Genomic DNA, 18,128 nt, shown 5'->3' with positions numbered 1-18,128 from the left:
TATTGCTGATGTTATTAAGCAATATGAGCTTTTCAAAGATTTAATAAGAAGTCTAGATTTAGGAAAACTGTGGATGCAGGGTAAAGAATACCCGTGACAATTTAACCGATGTTCTAAGCCACCCATGGAATATAAGAGTAATAAACTTACAGACCAAAAGTGTAAAATAGAATAAAAAGTCTCCAAAGCAGAGAGATCCTTATGGCCTCTGTGTTGAATTGAAAGAGAAACAGGCAATTAGCTGCTTGGGGAACGGGAAATTAAAGAAAGCTAAGAATCCAGCGTGCCTGGGAGCCAGCCTATAAACCGGCATAACAGTGGCCTGAAACCAAGACCATTAAGTTCAGCAACAACTCAGAAGACGTTGCTAGCAGTAATAAAAAGGATAGTCTTTGGGTTCAGGAAACCTGGGTTGAAATTCAAGTTCTACACTTACTGGTGGTTACATAACCTCTGTGAGCCTCAGTTTCCTCATCTGTCAAAGGAGGCTTATAATGTTACCAACCTCGTAGATTATGAAAATAAAATGAACTACGTAGTGCTGGGGCATAGTGGGTGCTCAATAAAGCAGTTATACTTGGTAACAGAACAGGCTTGTTTGGAAACTGGACATTTGCCGTTGAGGTCAAGCAGGTGTACATCTCTCCCAGCAGAAGGGCTATTGGAGATGGGTTGGTCGTGCCCCATTTGCTGCAATAGGGGGCATCACAATTGGTTATCATAGCCCCTCTCCCAGCACCCCTCCGTAACAAGCTGTGGGAACCCCTGAGACATTTTTCATCTTCACTAACCCTATTGACCCCTTCTTAGACAAACTTGGCTAATTTAACTTCTCTTCCTGTCACCTTTGGAACTAAGAGTGGTCACATTGTTTGAGCTTTGTTCAGTTTTGCAGTTAATGTTATTTAAACCAAAATAACAAGAAGAAAAAGATGGGTTGGGAATAGATGGTGGCCTTGGTTTGGACTTCAATTACCATGTTCAGGCTCTAATTTCCAAACCTGTCTTTTGATTCTTTGTCTGTGCTTATTATGTAGCTTTCAAAGAGAGCCACTTATTGGACTGAATTTTTTGAGCTTTGACTAAAAGAATTTGGCTTTGGGGTGGGGCCTTTACCCGTGGCTAGGGGAAATCACCTGTATCACGGCAGATGGGCTAGTGTTTAAGATCGGATGTCCACGTGACAGCCCTCCGGTTTCATGGAGTCAGAGGGCTAGATGGCCTCAGGGTTTGTCTGGCGCAATCTCCCAGTAGCTAAACAAGTATCTCGCACAGAATCCCTACAGAGGAAAATTTACATTCTCTCAGTGATGAGCCTTCTCTGGCCCTGAGCCACTTACTCCAATTAAAAAAGAACAATTGGGAGCACAGGAAAATTTTAGGGGATGATGAAATTGTTCTAGACCAGGGGTGTCAAAACTGCGGCTCACGGGCCAACTGTGGTCCACTATCCATTGGTAATTGGCCTGCAGCAAATTCCAAAAATATATTTAGTTTACTTAAAAAAACCAGGTGAGGCACTACGTACTTCACCTCGAGTGAGTGGCCCGGCTGTCTGTGTATTTTACCACGTATGGCCCTTGTTGGAAAATGTTGAAAAAAGTTTGGACACCCCTGGTCTAGACCTTGATTGTCGTGGTATTTATACAGCTTTCTGCTTCTATGAAAACTCACAGAACTATTCAGTAGAAAGGTGAATTTTGCTGTATGTTATTTAAACCTTCATTTTTAAAATGGAAAAACCAAGCCTTTTAACAAATACCTGGACATTTGGCTCAAATTGTTAAAAAGATAGAGAAAAAGAGGGGAGGGCCGGGGAGGGGAAGCAATCTGGTCTTTATATGGAGCTACAATATGCACTCCATTGGGCAGAGCCTGGGTCTTCTTCCTTCCTGTCGTCTATGCCTGGACAGTGCCTGGCACATAAAAGGCTTGTGATAAATATTGATTGAATCACCCACTGCTCTCCATCACTTTCTAAGCAGACAGAGACAAGTCCATGGACTTTCTCGCACACCAGCCCACCAGATATATTTGAAGACGATCTCCTTCCTCATTCACCTTTTCTTCTCTGGGCTGAACTAATCTCCCATTCTTTGACTCTTCGTTTTCTGGTATTATTTTCCTATCCCTCCCCACCCTGCACCTCTCCTTGAGGAAGCATTTGCTTCACCACCACACCCTTCCTCACACTTGGCCCAGCTTTAGAAATGCTACCCCTGGTCTGGCCCTGAAGTAGCACAGTGGGCCATCGTTTCTGTAGATAATGTTACTAGACACCAACCCCTAATCCTCCTCCTTCACAATCAGCCCTGAATGCCTGATAATGAATTGTGAAGGATTTCTTACGATTGGTCTTCTAAGAATGGAAAAAGTAAGGAGGATGGTAGTGCAAGAGATCGGGGAGCAACAAATCCATCCTCTTAAATATCTTGACTGAAATGACGCCAGGCCACCCTTATTTTCAGATAGCAGTAGTGTTGTTTATAAATCTCTCAGGGTAGTAGTGGATCACCAATCCCGATTCTTCACGATGAGTCATAGGAGGTTTGAAATTCTTAAAACTAAAACGTGTGGGTACCTTGAAAAATCTGTATTTTCTTCTTGGCCATGCCAGGGGGAGATATATAAACACATAAATATAGAGAGAGCAGTGGTTCTCAGTTTTGGTCAGTTTTGTCCTCCCAGAGGAATGTGGCGGTGTCTGAAGACATTTTTGGTTGTCACAACTAGGGGAGGGAAAGTGTCCGCTACTGGCATCTAGTGGATGGAGGCCAGGGTTGCTGCTAAATATCTCCAATGCACAGGACAGCACAACACACAGAGTGATCCAGTTCAAGATAACAATGCTGAGGCTGAGAAAACAGATAAAGAAGTAATAAAAAAAATTTTAAACGTCTAAAGTACATATTATTTTGAGGGTTTAAAATTTTAAATATTTTGACATTTAGTTATATATCAATATTAATTAACAAAACATTAAAAAGCTTGTTCGGAGACTCATAGGGCTGAAAGGGCTCCTACGAAGCTATCTCTCACGTTTATCTCTGACTCCAACCAAAAAATGACCTAAATTAATTCAGACAGACAGATGGATATCTGAGGGCTTACTCCGATGACTGTCAACCAAAGTTAAAAGAGTCACACAACATGATCCCAGCATTCACACAAAAGCGGTTGTCTCATATTTTAAATAGCAACCCCAGCTTCTTCAGATGTATTTGTCTTTAGATGACCTCTGAGATGAAATGGTATTTCAATCTGGGCTAGTCCTTCCTTTTGAATCAAGGGTAGGGATTCTGATGTGATAAAAATGGGTTTAGGGAGGAGAGAGATCTCCTTACAGATGATTGAGATTGGGTATTTTGGTACACAGGGCTATTTATTTGCATCAATTTCCTAGTGATACCACATTCTGGTTTAAATGTGAGTCGTTTAGAGCTTTTGTAGCCCAATATGGCTACATTTGCTGAAGCAGGGAGATTAAAGCAACATATGTCAAGTTGTGATATAGGACAATCCACTCAAAAAGACTTTAATTACAGGGTCTATTTTGGGAGGGTAACTGTGTTTTTTGTGAGGTATATTTTGGGATCCACTAACCCAGCTTCAAGACCAGCAATATCTTCCCAGAAAGGATGTGGTGTGTGTTGTGGACATAAATATTTTCCTACCAAAAGCTTTGGTGTGATAATCTTTAGACTTTACTCCCTTTCATTTTTCTTTTCTCTGATAACCTTTCTTCTTGCAAGAATGCTATGAAAATGCATTCTGGAAAGCCGGAGAAGTGAAGGATGAGAGAGATCTCCTTTCAGATGGCCAAGCCCAGAGGTTTAGGGACTTGAACATTATCAGTCTGCTGTGTTTAAGATGAATAGAATTTGGAGAATGTACCAAAGCTGAGTAGTAAGTCAAGTCAAGTGAGACTATAAAAGCACCATGTTGGTGCTAAATATTTTAATATACCTACAGAAAAAACACACATTTATAGCTACTTGTGTCCCAGCAGCCCTGGCTGATTCCTGTGGGCCATTTCCATACTCTTTCACGATGGCCAATAACCTAACGTGGCTATCTGCTTTCACTTTGGTTCCTCAAGGCTTGTACCTTTTCCCTGCTCTGCCTTTGGTGGCCTCCCTCATTTCCCCTGTTAATTCCTGAGGCCTTGGCCTTAAAGGAGGGTCAGAACATTCTGCCAGGTCAGCGTTTCCTAGTCCTCATTTAAAAGTGAATGATAAAGGAGAAATTAGATCAGCAAAACAAAATTAGCTTCTTTCTCATTTACACAATGTGGGGTGGGGGGCGGGGGGGAGGGAGTGTGGAGAAGAACCGAGATAAAGAGTAAGAACAAGCAATTTTGTAACCCAGAAAAACAATAAGATGTAAGGGCCAGAGAAGTACTTTTAGCTCAGTGCTAAGCCATGAAGGCAATAAAGTGAGAGCACGAAAGCTACATGAGGGAGAGGTGAGACTCTGGAGAGTCTGTGTTCTCCCAGAGGCCGTCTGCGGGCCCCTGCATCCAAATCACCTAGAGAACTTGTTTAAAAAATGCAGCTGAATCCCTGGAGTGGGATTTGCCTGACGCTCCCGGTGGCTCTTCCGCACATATGCACACTTCCGAGTACAAGTCGCTGCGCCAGTCTCCATCCTCAGCTTTACTCAGGGCTTACAGTTCCATGCGAGGTTGGAGGCAACAGCCCTGCTCAGCCTCAGTTTCAAGAACATTGCTGGAAAATGTACGTCACAGATCAGTCCGTCAGTGGGCAAGTCAGACTGTGCGTGCAGCTCCCTGCTCTGGTGTGCGTGGAGGGTGGGGCACCCTATCCTGGTACCTGCTTCTCTTGATCCTGAAGTAGTGCCTTGCTCCCTGAGAGAAGTGCCCTTCTCGTTCCGGGTTACTTTTGGCACCATCCTAAACCAGACGCTTTGAAGCTACTTTGAGGCTGGTCTCCTTCTTGTGGGCTCCAATAGCTTACCGTTGTTTCCCTGAAAATAAGACAGGGTCTTATATTAAGGTTTGCTCCAAAAGACGCATTAGGGCTTATGTTCCGGGGATGTCATCCTGAAAAATCTGCTAGGGCTCATTTTCCACTTAAGTCTTATTTTCGGGTTAACACGGTATGTATCTGCTATCAGCCTACACTCTAAAATTCACACTGCGGTGTGGTTTTTATCTGCAGCAACACTTATAAACCAAAATTTCCCACCTATGGAGGGGAAACATTTTTAGAATAGTAGTAGCTGTTGCGTCTTCTAGTAGTGCATGACTGGACAGCTAACGCTATGAAATAGAAACCCCCTGGGGTCCAGGGGTTTGGACCCATCCCTCAGCCCTGCCTCTGACTGGCAAGCTGCCCATGTGAATGTGTATTATGATATCGTTTGTGCAGCTAATTTAAGTTTATAAGGAGATGTGGCACCTTTGCTCCTTCCAAACCACTTCATAGGTGGTGGAACCGGTATTATCCCCAGATAAAATCTGAGGCTCAGAGAATTTAGCCTATGTCTGTGGCAGGGGGCGTTTGGGAGCGTGGGATGTTTGTTGTTCACCTCTCAAAGACGAGATGCAGGGTTGGCCTATGATAAGCAAGGGAGTAGGGCAGAGATGGTAAATGTCCTGCCATGTCTGGGACAGGACACAGGGACCTCGTGCTCCCACTAAGAAACACTGCTCTGAGGGTGCATGGCTGATAGGCAGTAGAGCCTGACATGCAGTGGACCTGGATTCCTACCTGTGCTATGTGCATCCGGGCCCCTTAGGGCCTTCTGCATGTTAAAGCCATTGCAGAATTAATTCCTACTTCACTGGGAGCTCTCAGGCATTACAGCTGAGCTCCGAGGGGCTGTACTGTGGGTGGGTTACACCGTTGCTGTTCTCTGCACCAGAACTCAGGCACAGCTCACTCCAAGTGGAAAGAGCCTCTAAGACCTCAGTGGCCGTCTGACCAGTACCTGTCATTCCACTGTCAACGCCCAGTGCAGGTGGGGAGAGGGGGGTGGTGGGGGGAGAGAGAGAGAGAGAGAGAGAGAGAGAGAGAGAGAGAGAGAGAGAGAGAGAGAGAGCCATCTTTGGAAAAGATCAAAGCCTGAAAGAATGACCACCCACAGCCTTTGATCCAGTCTTGCTGGCTTAAAAACCATTCAGATAGGGAATTAGGTGTCAGTTTCAGAAGGCTTTGATATGATATCCTACACTTCATACCTACCTGGTTGGTTTCTACAGCCTGTAGAGCTTTGTTTCAAGTTTGATTTTGATGTCAGCCAGCAAAGAAGCCCAAGACAGTGGCTGCATCAGTTTGAATGAGCACATATGAAATTTATTAAAGTGGTAAAAATAAAACCGTTTTGAATGAAAAGGCACACAGTGAAGCTGACCTGAATATAAATGTTGAGGGGATTATAAAAAGGAGAGGTGTGAAATTATCTAAACTGGCTTTTTCCCCCCATTTTCTTTTTCTCCTTCTCCTCCTCCTCTCCGTCCTTTTTCTCTTCTTCTCCTTCTCCCTTCCATTTCCTTTCCCCACTATTTATTTTGAAAAATTTCAAATCTGGTTGGGAGAATGGTAAAATCAACACCTGTATGTCCTTTACCTAGATTCACCAATCATTCTAAATTTGCCATATTTGCTTTCTTTTTTCCCTCTTCCAATTTCATACATATAACATATATAGTATACATTATACAAATTTTTGCTGCACCATTGGAAAGTTGCAAACATCTTGACATTTTTACCTCTAAATATTTCGCCATGTGTCTCCTAAGAATTAGGACATTCTTTTACACAACCACAATACCATTATCGTACCTAAGATATGTAACAATAATTTCATAATACTGTCTAACATCCACTCCGTATTGAGACTTTCCTAATTGTCCCAGGCTAATTGTGGTGTAGAAGGACCTACTCTCTGGGTTTGTCTGTTTCTTGTTGTTTAACTCACTCTTCACTTGCTGAAAATTGTGAGATCTAGAAGCTTTGCATTACTTGATACAGTTCAAACATCTTTTGGCAAGAATTCTTCACAGGTAGCATTGCATGCTAGATATTATATCACATCAGGAAGTGGATGATGTCAGCTTGTCACACCATGTGCAGTGCTAAGTTTGACCTCTTGGGTAAGGTGGTAGCCAGACCTCACCAATGTCCAGGTACACTTTGGGTCAGTAAGGCATCTGTGGGCCGGTACGTGGTCCTGGATCAACATCCTACCCCTCCACCTACCTTTCAGTGTTTTGAGTATCAGTGGGTAATCCCTGCCTGGATAATTATTACATTGAAATCATATCTGATAGTTTTTACCCTTTGCTTTCTGTTCTTCAGTTCTTTATAGTGAATGATGTAGGCCTTCGTATTTTTACAATGATTATTTTTTAGCCACTTGCCTGGTGGTCAGCGAGACTTTGTTGTGATAATAGATTATGCCAAACATTTTTCTTTCTTGCCTTTGGGATAAGAAGGAGTAACTTGAGCAGAGCATCAATTTCCAGCATCCGTACTGCTGCTGGCAGAGACTACCTTGAGTCAGCCAAGGCTTTTTTTAGACGTGGAATTCATTGTTTGTCTATGTGTTTGTTTGTTTGTTTTTAACTTCCTCTTTTAAGCAGAAATTAATGTTCTTGAGATTTGATTTGAGCGGTGTTTGATTTTTAAGGAGAGGGAAAGTTAGGTTTCATGGAACTATTACTTCACTCGCATATTTTTATAAAATCTGGGATTTATTAATTAGTAGGTTAACAGCATAATAGCAGATATTTCATCTGCAGCTTTGAACAAAAGCAACTACATTTCTCTCTAAATCGCATCTGTAGGACTTTTCTTTCTTAAATGGTTCTCAGCTTCCTTAAGAAGGGGATGAAGTCTGTCTGTTCTACCCATCTTGCACTCCTTGTTCTTTGTGTATATTGAAGTGTGTTAATGAGTCCCAGAAGAATCTGTAAGCTTGCTCCCACGAGAGGAACTGACACAGATAAATAGCAGTGCTTCTCAGGAGAGGCCACAGTTGTTACAGTCCTGGCTGAGGAGAAAAACCTCTTAGGTTAATGCCAGTTGTTTTCAGCAGGGTTATACTTGAGTTTGGAGTGATGGGGAAGGATTGCAAGTGAAGACCCTCACTGCTTTTACTTAAGCGTGAAGAAAAGTTAGTCCTGCCTTCCCATTTTACAGGTGAACATCCTGAGGCACAGAGAGCTTGAGTTGGGCCCAGGTCAGACCTGATTAGCTTGGTGCTCTTGTGATTGACCCTCATTTCTCCTAAAGCGAAAGTTTTCAGTCAACAGATAAACGACCGCAGTGCCTCACCTGGCATGTCACTCAGTGGCCGCAATGTTTCTTCCCTCCACAACCCGGGTTCCCACAACCAGTTGCATTTAACACGGGAAGAAATGAAGCTCTAAATTAGTGCTGTCCTATAGAAACAGAAGACAAGGAGCATGTATAATTTAAAATTGTGTAGTAAACATGTTAAAAGAAAGTAAAAAGAAACAGGCGGAATTAATTTTAACAATATGTGTTAACCGAATCTCTAAGATATTATATCACCATGTGATTGATATTAAATATGGTGGAAATTTTTTTTTTTTACTAAGTCTTTGAAATTTCAAGGTGTATTTACACTTAACAACGCATGTCGGTTTAGACAAGCCACAGTTCAAGTGCTCGGCGTGGGAAGTGGCCACCAGTACTGGGCAGCATAGCGGTCTAGAGCAAGGTCACACCCAGCCAGATTCCTTAATTGAAATCTCTTGAGAGACACTTAATCAGCTTGCTCGTCCTCCCCTCATTCTGAGGCCACATATTTCTATCCTCTTTGTGCCACTTTTTTTCCCGGCTAACTCTAATTATAGAGAGATGCTTGGTTTGGCCATAACCACTAGCTCAGCAGTTTTCTCCCAGTCCTGGCAGCTGGTGAGACCAACATACCCTGCCTTGTAAATGACAGTGCAAAGCATCCTTCCAAATGTCTTCACAGCAGTTTCCATGATTTTCTTTCTCTGAGGAGTAACTCGATGGCATTTTCCAAAACCAGGGTGATTTTTTTTAATCCATCCTTTCTTAAAGACCCATCCTAATCAATGGATTCCTAAAATTATACAAACTAGTAGTGTCCCCAGGACCCCAACAGAACAAGGAGGCACTATAGATTTTGTATCTATTTTTATACCAGCTATACCTCTGTTTTGATTCGTGAGGGTTTGTTCCTTGTTTTTAACGAGTCAAATACTCCCTCAATATATCAGTCTCATTTTAAGCATTATTCACAATGAAACTGAGAGCATATTCACAATGAAACATTAATAAAGGTCAGATTCCATTTCTACAAAATGTCAGGTCTCTGGCCATCGACCCCATTACCTGACGTATTAGACCATAATGCAATCCCAGGAAAAAAAAAAAAATGACAGAAGAATGGTGATAGGCTCCTGGAGTTTGTTATGATGGGCTTAACGCAAATAGAAACACTGATTTGTAAGAATCGAAATTCAAATAGGAAAAAGATTGTCCCATATTCTTAATTTAGAAGCCAGACCTCCCCATCTTCCAACATTCTCAGTGAAGGATGGAGAAGATAATACCTTTTTTTCATATCCTGTGGCCTTCTCTGGTAATTGAAAAATAGTACCATAAAACTAGATAAATGAATTTCCCCTAATTTCCTGGGCTCTATTCTTTAGAATTTTTGACTTTGTATCGATCTCTCTTATTCACAGACTCCCTGAAATCCATCATTTAAAAAACTTTAGGTGTAAGGTTGCATTTGCAGTCAGAACAGTACGGTGTAAGGGCCAGTTTCTTCTCTCATAACACCACTTCCCTACAGTAATGCTCCTTTAGACCCCCATTTAAATCACAATCCTTTTATTGACTCTAATTCAAAGGCATTTCTTATTTCTTTGAGTGGATATCTCGTGTTCATTTCCAAATGTCATTTAGTAGCTGTATTTCTGCTAAATAACCAGAAATTGTAATTGACTCCAGCCAAGTGGCTGAGTACCTAGGTTTTGCTTCCAAGTATGGTGCTGAGTAGAAATGTTTTGGTTTCATCTTCAATGTTAATAGTTGACTGAGAGTGATGGATGGGACTGTGGATGAGGAAAGGAAAGGAAACAGAGAACACAGTGGCAGCGCATCATCTCTTCCATGGAGTCTTCCCATGAGGTGTTTTCAGTCCCATGGGGAGTTGTTAAAAATCCTGGTGCCCACCACACTCCACTGTCAGAAACCATCAGTCAGAGGCCCTGAGGACAGGGCCCAGACACGTATGTAAAAGAGCCACCTACCTACTCCTACTTGATTGTGTCCGTTTGTCAAAATGTAGGGAGTACTATATAAAGTATACCTCAACAAACTTATTATCTTGAAATATATTTATATGCATGTACTGAAATTTTTGAAATTTTTGACACCTACCATGAAGAATATTTTGACTATCAAACGTCTGGAGTCTGAAGATAGAACTCACATGATTGATTAAAACTCACATGAATGAATGAGTGAATGATAGAACTCACATGATTGATTAAAAGAATCATTCATTCATTCATTCATTCCATAAACATTTAAGGAGCAATACGAAGCATAGTTCCAGACTAGGGAAAACAGAAGTATGCAGAGACACAGTACATGCCCGTAAGGGTTTTGTTTTATGTGTGAGACCAACGTCCAACAATTACGACACAGTGTGAAAAGTGTAATATGAGTGTACTCATATTTATAGAGCAAAAAGGAAGGAGACCCCCAGCAAACATATACACACATGAGCACACACATTCCCAATTCTGCCCCATTGCCTTCTTGAAGGTAGAAGGGCATAAGACAGTGTTGGGAAGATTTCACAGAGAAGCCACAGAACGTGAGTCCCGAGGCATGATTAGGCAAGGAAGCGAAAAATATTCTGCCTGTTTCACAAAGGAATACCTCTCACAATTTGGTTCTGTAATAAAAAGTGGCTCTTATGACATTTGTTGTTTTTTAAGGCGGTTTCAACAACCTTTGATGCGATTCAATTTGTTTATTCTGATCTGTGTAGAAGCAATTTGTTTATTCTGATCTGTGTAGTCCCTAGCACGAGTCACATGCCTGACACACAATAGGTATGCAGCACAGTAGGTCTGCTGACTTGAATTGATGTTTTTTGTAGTTTTTCCTTTCTACTACCAAGCTGTTAGATACAAATGTGTCTTAGGGAGGGTAATAATAATAGTATATCATTTTCAAAATAGCATCCAGGTTACCTCTGTAAGTATTGTTTCCTAAATACTAAAAATATTTGCCTTTGAAGGAGAGCACATTTTAATATACAAGTGGTTCCTACTAGTACATGTCATGGTATGTGATTTTCATATTTTAGGAGCGTTGACTCGTCTTTCTAACCCAGTTTTCACTTTCTCATTGTTAAATCTATCTGAGGTTTTGGAAGAGCATCTAGGCCAAAAGAAATGATCACGGCATTCCTTGCTTAACGCTGTCATTCAAATGGATAAAGAAAACAGCATTGTGTTTTCCTGGATATTGGATGCTCTTTCAGGATTTGGGGGGCAGAGACTATTTGACACTGCATTGAAAAAATGTATAGTCAGTGCTGGTGTCTGCTCACCCAAGACAACTGTTCTCCCTACACATTTGTGCAGCTTGTATGCAAATTATCATCGTTGGTTACTTTGATGCTATAGATCATAACAGGAAAAATTGTAACTTAACCGTCTCACTGTGTAACATGGAAGCACAAGAAGAACCAGCTCACAGGTTGCTTTGTTTGGAAGGCTGAATGCAGTGCCCTGTGCATTGGAACCTACTGCTATTAGTCTGCCTGCTTCCCCAGCCTAAAAGCAGTGTGCCTTCCAGACTCTGTTCCATTAAATCACAGCCCTTGGTGGAAGAAAGTAGATGACGCGAGTGCTGGGCCTAGGGGTTAAATGGCAGAATGGACAGGGCATTCACTGTGGTGCTGGGCGTATGGTTGAATCTGAGCTCCACTGCTGACCAGCTCTGGGGTCTTGGGCAAGTCAGTTCACCTCCATGGACCTCACCTTTCTCATTTCCAGAATGGCAGTTGAGGATTAAAGGAGGTAAGAGATGTGGTGCTAACATGATGCCTGGCAGTAATAAATGCTTCCTCTGTGTCAGGTCTCTTTACTTAGCCCTTGTTAGCGCATACGTCAACTTTATCATTCTCTTGTTTAAAAACTTTTCAAGACTACCATTACCTTTGAGAAGGCCTAAACATTTTAACCTGGCATTCAAGGCCTTTTGTGATCTGTCTGTCTCACCCCCTTTCTACCACATCTAACTCTTACACTTCATAGCCACACTCCATCTCCGTGCCCTCCAAAGGCCTCGGGCGCTCACTGTCCTTTTCTCAGGATGCCTTCCTCCTATCCGAGTCTAAATCCAGTCTACTGCAACGCTCATGGTAAATACTACTTCTTCCTAGACGCTCGGCCTGGAAGATTCACCTCTTTGTCCAATCTTTGAGCATCACAGGTGCTCAAAGAGGCCTCTTCTTCTGGGGAGGCCTCTTCTTTTCTGCAAGGAGGCTTGTACAGGACCACCTTCTCACTGTATCCACACATGGCCTGTGCTCTGTGCACGCCCATCCTTGGTATCCTTCCTCTTACAAGGACACCTGTCCTGTTGGACCAGGGCCCCACCCTTATGACCTCATTTAACCTTAACTACCTCCTTAAAAGCCCTGTTTCCAAATACAGTCACATTGGTGGCGGGGGGTGGGGAGGGTGTTAGGATTTTAACATGAATTTTGGAGGGACACAATTCGGTCAGTAATACATGTGTATAAAAATTCTGCCAGATCCTCCAGGGAGTGTTACGAGCTCTATTATTTCCTGCCCTCATGCAGAAAACCCACAGAGCAGCAGATCGCTGTTGCCCCCCTGAGATAGCCCCCACGGGATCCCACCCCTCACAGACGCTGTTTCCACCCCACTGAGAGGGCTCGCAGGTACTACCCTGTCTCAGCCAGCACTTGCGTCACAGCCCCTCCATGTCTCCAGCTACCAGCAGAGAGGAACCAGAGAGAATGAACTGCAGCTGGAAAGGGAAAGAATTAGGGGACTAGAATTGGTGGGTAACACTTTTGTTTTAAAAGAAAAAAAAAAAAGCTTTGATTTTCTGTTAAACATTTTCCACGGGTTTTTTTCCTCCAAATTTCTCCAGGTCCTCGATTTTGAAAGCTACTAAGGTACCCCTTGGCTGTGTAAGTTTAGACAGTTAATAAGTGATATGGGAGACCGCACTCTAGCTTGGGTCTTCCCGTAACCCACTGTTGACTTCCAGAGGGAGGTTGTTCTGTCACAAACAGTTTTTATTCTGCTAAATCAGAGGCTCCTCGTGCTGCCATCTGCCTACAGATTAGCTGGAGGCACAAGCTTTGCCTTATGCAGAGTATGTGCTCTCACAATTAATATGCTGAACAGTGTGGTTTTTCACGTTTCTGCCAGTGCAAAGACGTTCACCAGGTAGTGAGCCGGGCACCTGGGGAGCATGGGCAAAGTCCTCAAGCATAAAGGTCTTTCCCCTCCCCATCGCACCCTGCCCACCCGTGAGAGTAAGACGACCTGGGGCCTCCCTCACCCCACACTGTTAACCCCAATGTCATCACTTATTACTTCCTCGGTGGTTTCTTACTCAATTTTTCAAATATAGGATTTTCTTTTTCTTTTCTTGACAAAAATCCAGCAACCAATTCATATTTTTTTAGTTGTTTTATTATGGAATTCCAAATTTATAGGACGTAAGTAGTGTAGCATAATGTACCTCCATGTATTCTTCCCTCAGCTCTAACAATTATCAATATCCTGCCGTTCTCATTTCGTCTGTATCTGGATGATTGTTATTATGTTTGACTAATTCAGATTTGTGTCATAGGTAGGAAAGAGAGCATAGTCTACGACCTGAAAATTGGTTACCTGTCTTTACAGGTGCTTCCCGTACCTTATTGTATTTAATCTTCACAGCACCCCTAGGCATTGTTACCCACATTTTATGACCTTGGAAACTGAAGCTTCACGAAATTAATTCCACACCTGCCTCAAGTCTCCCAGCTAGTCAGCGCTCAATCCGGGATTCACACCCAGAAGCGTCTGAAAAGCATGCTTTCCCCACTAAGCTGCACCTTAGGGAAAAAAGGACTACGAAAATTGTGTAGTTAAAATTTCTTACAGTATGGATAAATGAATAGCTACGTGATAAAGGAAATAAGATACAACATTCATGTTAGAAGCTAAGTGGTAGTATATGTATGGTCAATGTAAAATTACTGAATCTTTATGCTTGAAGTTTTCCCAGTAAAATCTTGCAGGGAGGGGGACATCCCAGCAGAAGCAAACTTTTTCTTAACCATCACGCAGTAGACAAAACACACAAGCTATTTTCACATACCTATCCTGTTGGTATCTGCTCCAAAGAGACAGATTTGAGACTTGGTTGAATTTCAGTCTTAAAAATAGCAAGCCAGGGAGAGAAATTACTTGGAGACACAGCTACTCAACCTGAACTGGTAAGGTCTTAGAGAACTGAGAAAACCCGAAGCAAAGCCTCTCCCAGGGTGGCCCCTCGATTGCAGGCCAACAGCTCAGGAAGCCTCCCCTCTGTTGCTGCTCATGACGGCCAGAGCTGGACGTAGTGGTGGACAATTTTCTTTTCCAGTTCCAGCCATCTTGGTGTGATTCCATCATTTACCCAAAAGAACATTTTGCATACATGCAACATACGTGTTGAAGCTGGCCCTTCACATGGAAGGGCATAACCAATTTTTTTAACATTGCATCAAAAACGTAGAGCCAGTCACACGACTCCATTGTGTAATGCAGACCCTGCTTTGTTGGGGAATTGGCCTGGTCAGGAATAGCTGGGCAGTCTCTGCTGTTGGGAGTGCTGGTTAAAGGTAAAGATACCCTGTCCAGGGGATTCCTGAGGGCATTTTGTTGCTGACAGTACAAAGAGACTCGGGGTGGGCAGCCAGCAGGCCCCTCTCCCACTCCTGCAGAGAAGCCCTGTGTGTCCCAGCAGCCCAAGCTTGGCTGCCATTGGCATTACCCCAGCCGCCCTCAGTGCTGAGGCCAAATGCTCCTGGCCAGGGAAAGCTCTGCCCTCCTAGCTTTAGCCTGCTGTGGAGGAAGTAGCTGCTCAAAGATAATGAAAGCTGCCTCTCTGGAATCTTCCAGGGTCCCCCAAAATTGCAAAACTAGAGTCACACCAGGAAACCAAGAAGCTTCCAGTAGCAACCATTCCCATTGATTTTTAAAATTTCGATTGCATCTTTCGGCCCGTGTGACTCACTGGTGTTCATAGAATTATGCTGTTCTCCTTTCACTATACCCTGAGCAGGATTTAAAGCCCTCAAGAGGTACCTGTCTCTTGAATTAACTTTAGCTTCCTTCACCCTGAAGCATCCATTAGCTTCCTTCATCCTGAAGGAATGTGCAGGCAGTACAGGCTCAAAGAGCAGGCTTTGTAACTAGACCTGAATCATCACTTCACCATTACTGGCTATGAGACTTGTGGAAAGTTGCTTAACTTCTGGGAGCCCAGTTCGTATGATTATTGTAAGGTGTGAACAGATTAAGCCTGTGAAGTCACCCAGCATAGTCTCAGGCCCATAGCAAGTGCCACTAAGCACTAGTTTCACTTTTCTGTTATACTCGTATGTGTGATATGTTGTAGATATGAGATGAGGTGTGAGGTGGAGACAGAGCTGGTGGTGTGAATACATCTTGTCTCTTGGCATCTGTGCACCACAGTTTCATCATCTACATGTGGACTGCCCGTTCTCCAGGATGCTGTGATTTTTTTAAAAAAATTACACTGTCTGCTTGCTCCTTAGGGTGCTTCCTCAGATTATGGGAGCACAGGAAGGTCCTGAGCATGGAGCAGGCTGGAAAGGGTGAGGGCTGGTGAGATTAAGGGAAGGAGGGTCTGGGAGAAATGATCCCAGGGAGACCAGAATCAAAGGGTCAGCATTTCTAAAACTGAAGATTGCCATTTGGGAGTTTTGCCAGGGGTGAGCCCTAAGGGAGGCTGAGTTACCCCACACTAAGGTGTGTGGGTGCCTGCTCACCACAGGAAACGTAATTGCAGCCTGGGCCCCACGCAGCTCCCCACCTGGGGGAGGCTCCTAGGCGGGTTGGATGGGTTGACCACTGCAGCATTACTGCCCACGTCTCCTGCTTGCTCTGACAATGATTTCCGTTATTATTTCATATGGTCTTGCACCCAGTAGAGATTGTTTGCTCAGTTTTGCATAACAAACGTGAAATCTGTTTGCAGTTTAGCTTTGCTTGTGGACCTTCTGTCCTTGCCTACTGCAGCCATCCAGACACTCGGCAAGCATTTCCTTTCTTCTCCCAGCTGCAAGAAGCCCAGGAGTTGGGCTTTTGTAAATGCAGGCAGATGGAAGCAAGCAGGAGTGTGGAGGCAATTAGAGAATTTCTTCCTCCAAGCAGCGCGGGTTTGCTCTCTTTGGGTGTTTGGCTGTTCTTGCTCATTTTTACTCTCCATTTGGGTTTTGTCAGGCTGTCAGCTTTTCTTTTCAGGCTATATTTTGCGGCTATCTGCAGGAGTGTGCAAAGTGGGGTGACTTGGCTGATTATTGTTTGGAATCAAACTTTCCACATCGAGGCATGGCTATATCATGATGACAGTGATGGAACTTCATATTTGTAAAGGATTCTGCAGCTTAAGGAGCGCTTTCCCATGCGTCACAGTCTCGGTTGGTCTTGACAGAGGCTTAGGGGGGAAAAATGAAGGCTCTGCTCACTCTGCTAAATTCAGAGTTTTTCCTTGTCTTTATACCATCTCTGTAGTCAAACCACAAAGGGGAGAGTGAGAGAATGAAACCTGTAGACTCCTCCTTTGTTCCTTTTTTCTTTCTAGTTTAAGTCAATCAGTTTAATATTTTCCAAAAACCTGATGAGCACGCGACTAGAGTCTCTGGTTACATTTAAGTAATTGTAGCAGACAACCTTTGCTGTCGGGGAGCCTCTACTCTAGCTGATAACACGAGACCCCCCAACGGGGAATTTAAGTCACAGTGTGGGAGCACACGGAAGGCACTCCTAACTAGGTGGTAAATGAGTGGGTGAATAAATGAGTGGATAACACAATGCACCGAAGTCCTGAACAGAACGGAGCAGAGCTCGGGAGGACCTGCAAGGTGGGAACAGCCACAGAGGGTGCAGCACCCTCAGAGCGTCTGAGTGCCTGGGAACCAGGGGCAAGAGGACCAGGACCCCTCTTGGATTGTCTGAATTGGTGATTTGCCATCCGTTAAAGCAGCTAAAGGAGAGCTGAAGATATTAGAGGAAACCATGTAGATATAGGCTGAGAAGAGTGAGCAAGGAAAAGGTCATTCTCTCTCTTAAGGATGGGATACACAGAAAGAGGGAGGGAAGGAGGCAGATAGACTGAAAGGGAGAGAGTGTTCATAAAACTGTTGTTAGGAAAAGTGCCAGCAAAGTCCTCCCACCTTAAAAGCCTACCTCTGGATATTGCAGCCCTATACTAGGAGCTGGGAGAAGGCAATGGACAGAATCAGAGATAGAGACTTGGGGTCGACCCTATAGAGACCCTGCCATGCACAGGAAACACTGAAATAATGTGAATGCCCCACCCCCACACGACCAAGTGCCAGGGTCTAAGCCAAGGAATTGAGAGACGGAGAGACTCATGTGAGCCGGAGGAGCTGAGAGGAAGGCTTCTAGAGGGTAAGGCTGGCATGTGGATGAGACAGACGTAGGAAGTGGGTGGATAGTTGTGCAGAATTGTATTCCGTCCTGGGTGGCAGTCCTGTTGGGGCAATGGAGATTGATGGAGGAGGTGTGGGGGCCCTGGTGTGGAAGGCTTGGAAGCCACGCTGGGGAGCAGGAGAAAGTTGCTGAGCAGGGAAGCGACTTTATGAAGGTGGGAAACGGAATTTTTTTGTTCATGCCCAGAATTCTTATGAATGTTTTGCCGGCCCAGATGCTGGGTTGGGGGCTCTGTACAGACTCTTTGCTGACAGTGCAAGAGTAAGCGAAGGGAGCATGCGCCTCCTTGGGACAGCACTGAACATTTTCAGTGTCTCCTGAGGGCTGATACACTCCAGGCCAAATACCATCACACCGGCGGTCGAAC

General features: G+C 43.8%; 1 protein-coding gene across 4 annotated transcripts in view; it reads left to right on the top strand.

The window, feature by feature from the left end:
- The window catches only part of FYN (FYN proto-oncogene, Src family tyrosine kinase), a 203,373-nt gene that overhangs the window by 94,813 nt on the left and 90,432 nt on the right, over nt 1-18,128 (top strand). The gene's annotated exons all lie outside the window — the stretch shown is intronic.

The sequence above is a fragment of the Rhinolophus ferrumequinum genome, chromosome 3 (assembly GCF_004115265.2).
Source record: "Rhinolophus ferrumequinum isolate MPI-CBG mRhiFer1 chromosome 3, mRhiFer1_v1.p, whole genome shotgun sequence".
Lineage (NCBI taxonomy): Eukaryota > Metazoa > Chordata > Mammalia > Chiroptera > Rhinolophidae > Rhinolophus > Rhinolophus ferrumequinum.
This window is presented reverse-complemented; position numbering and strand designations above follow the sequence as displayed.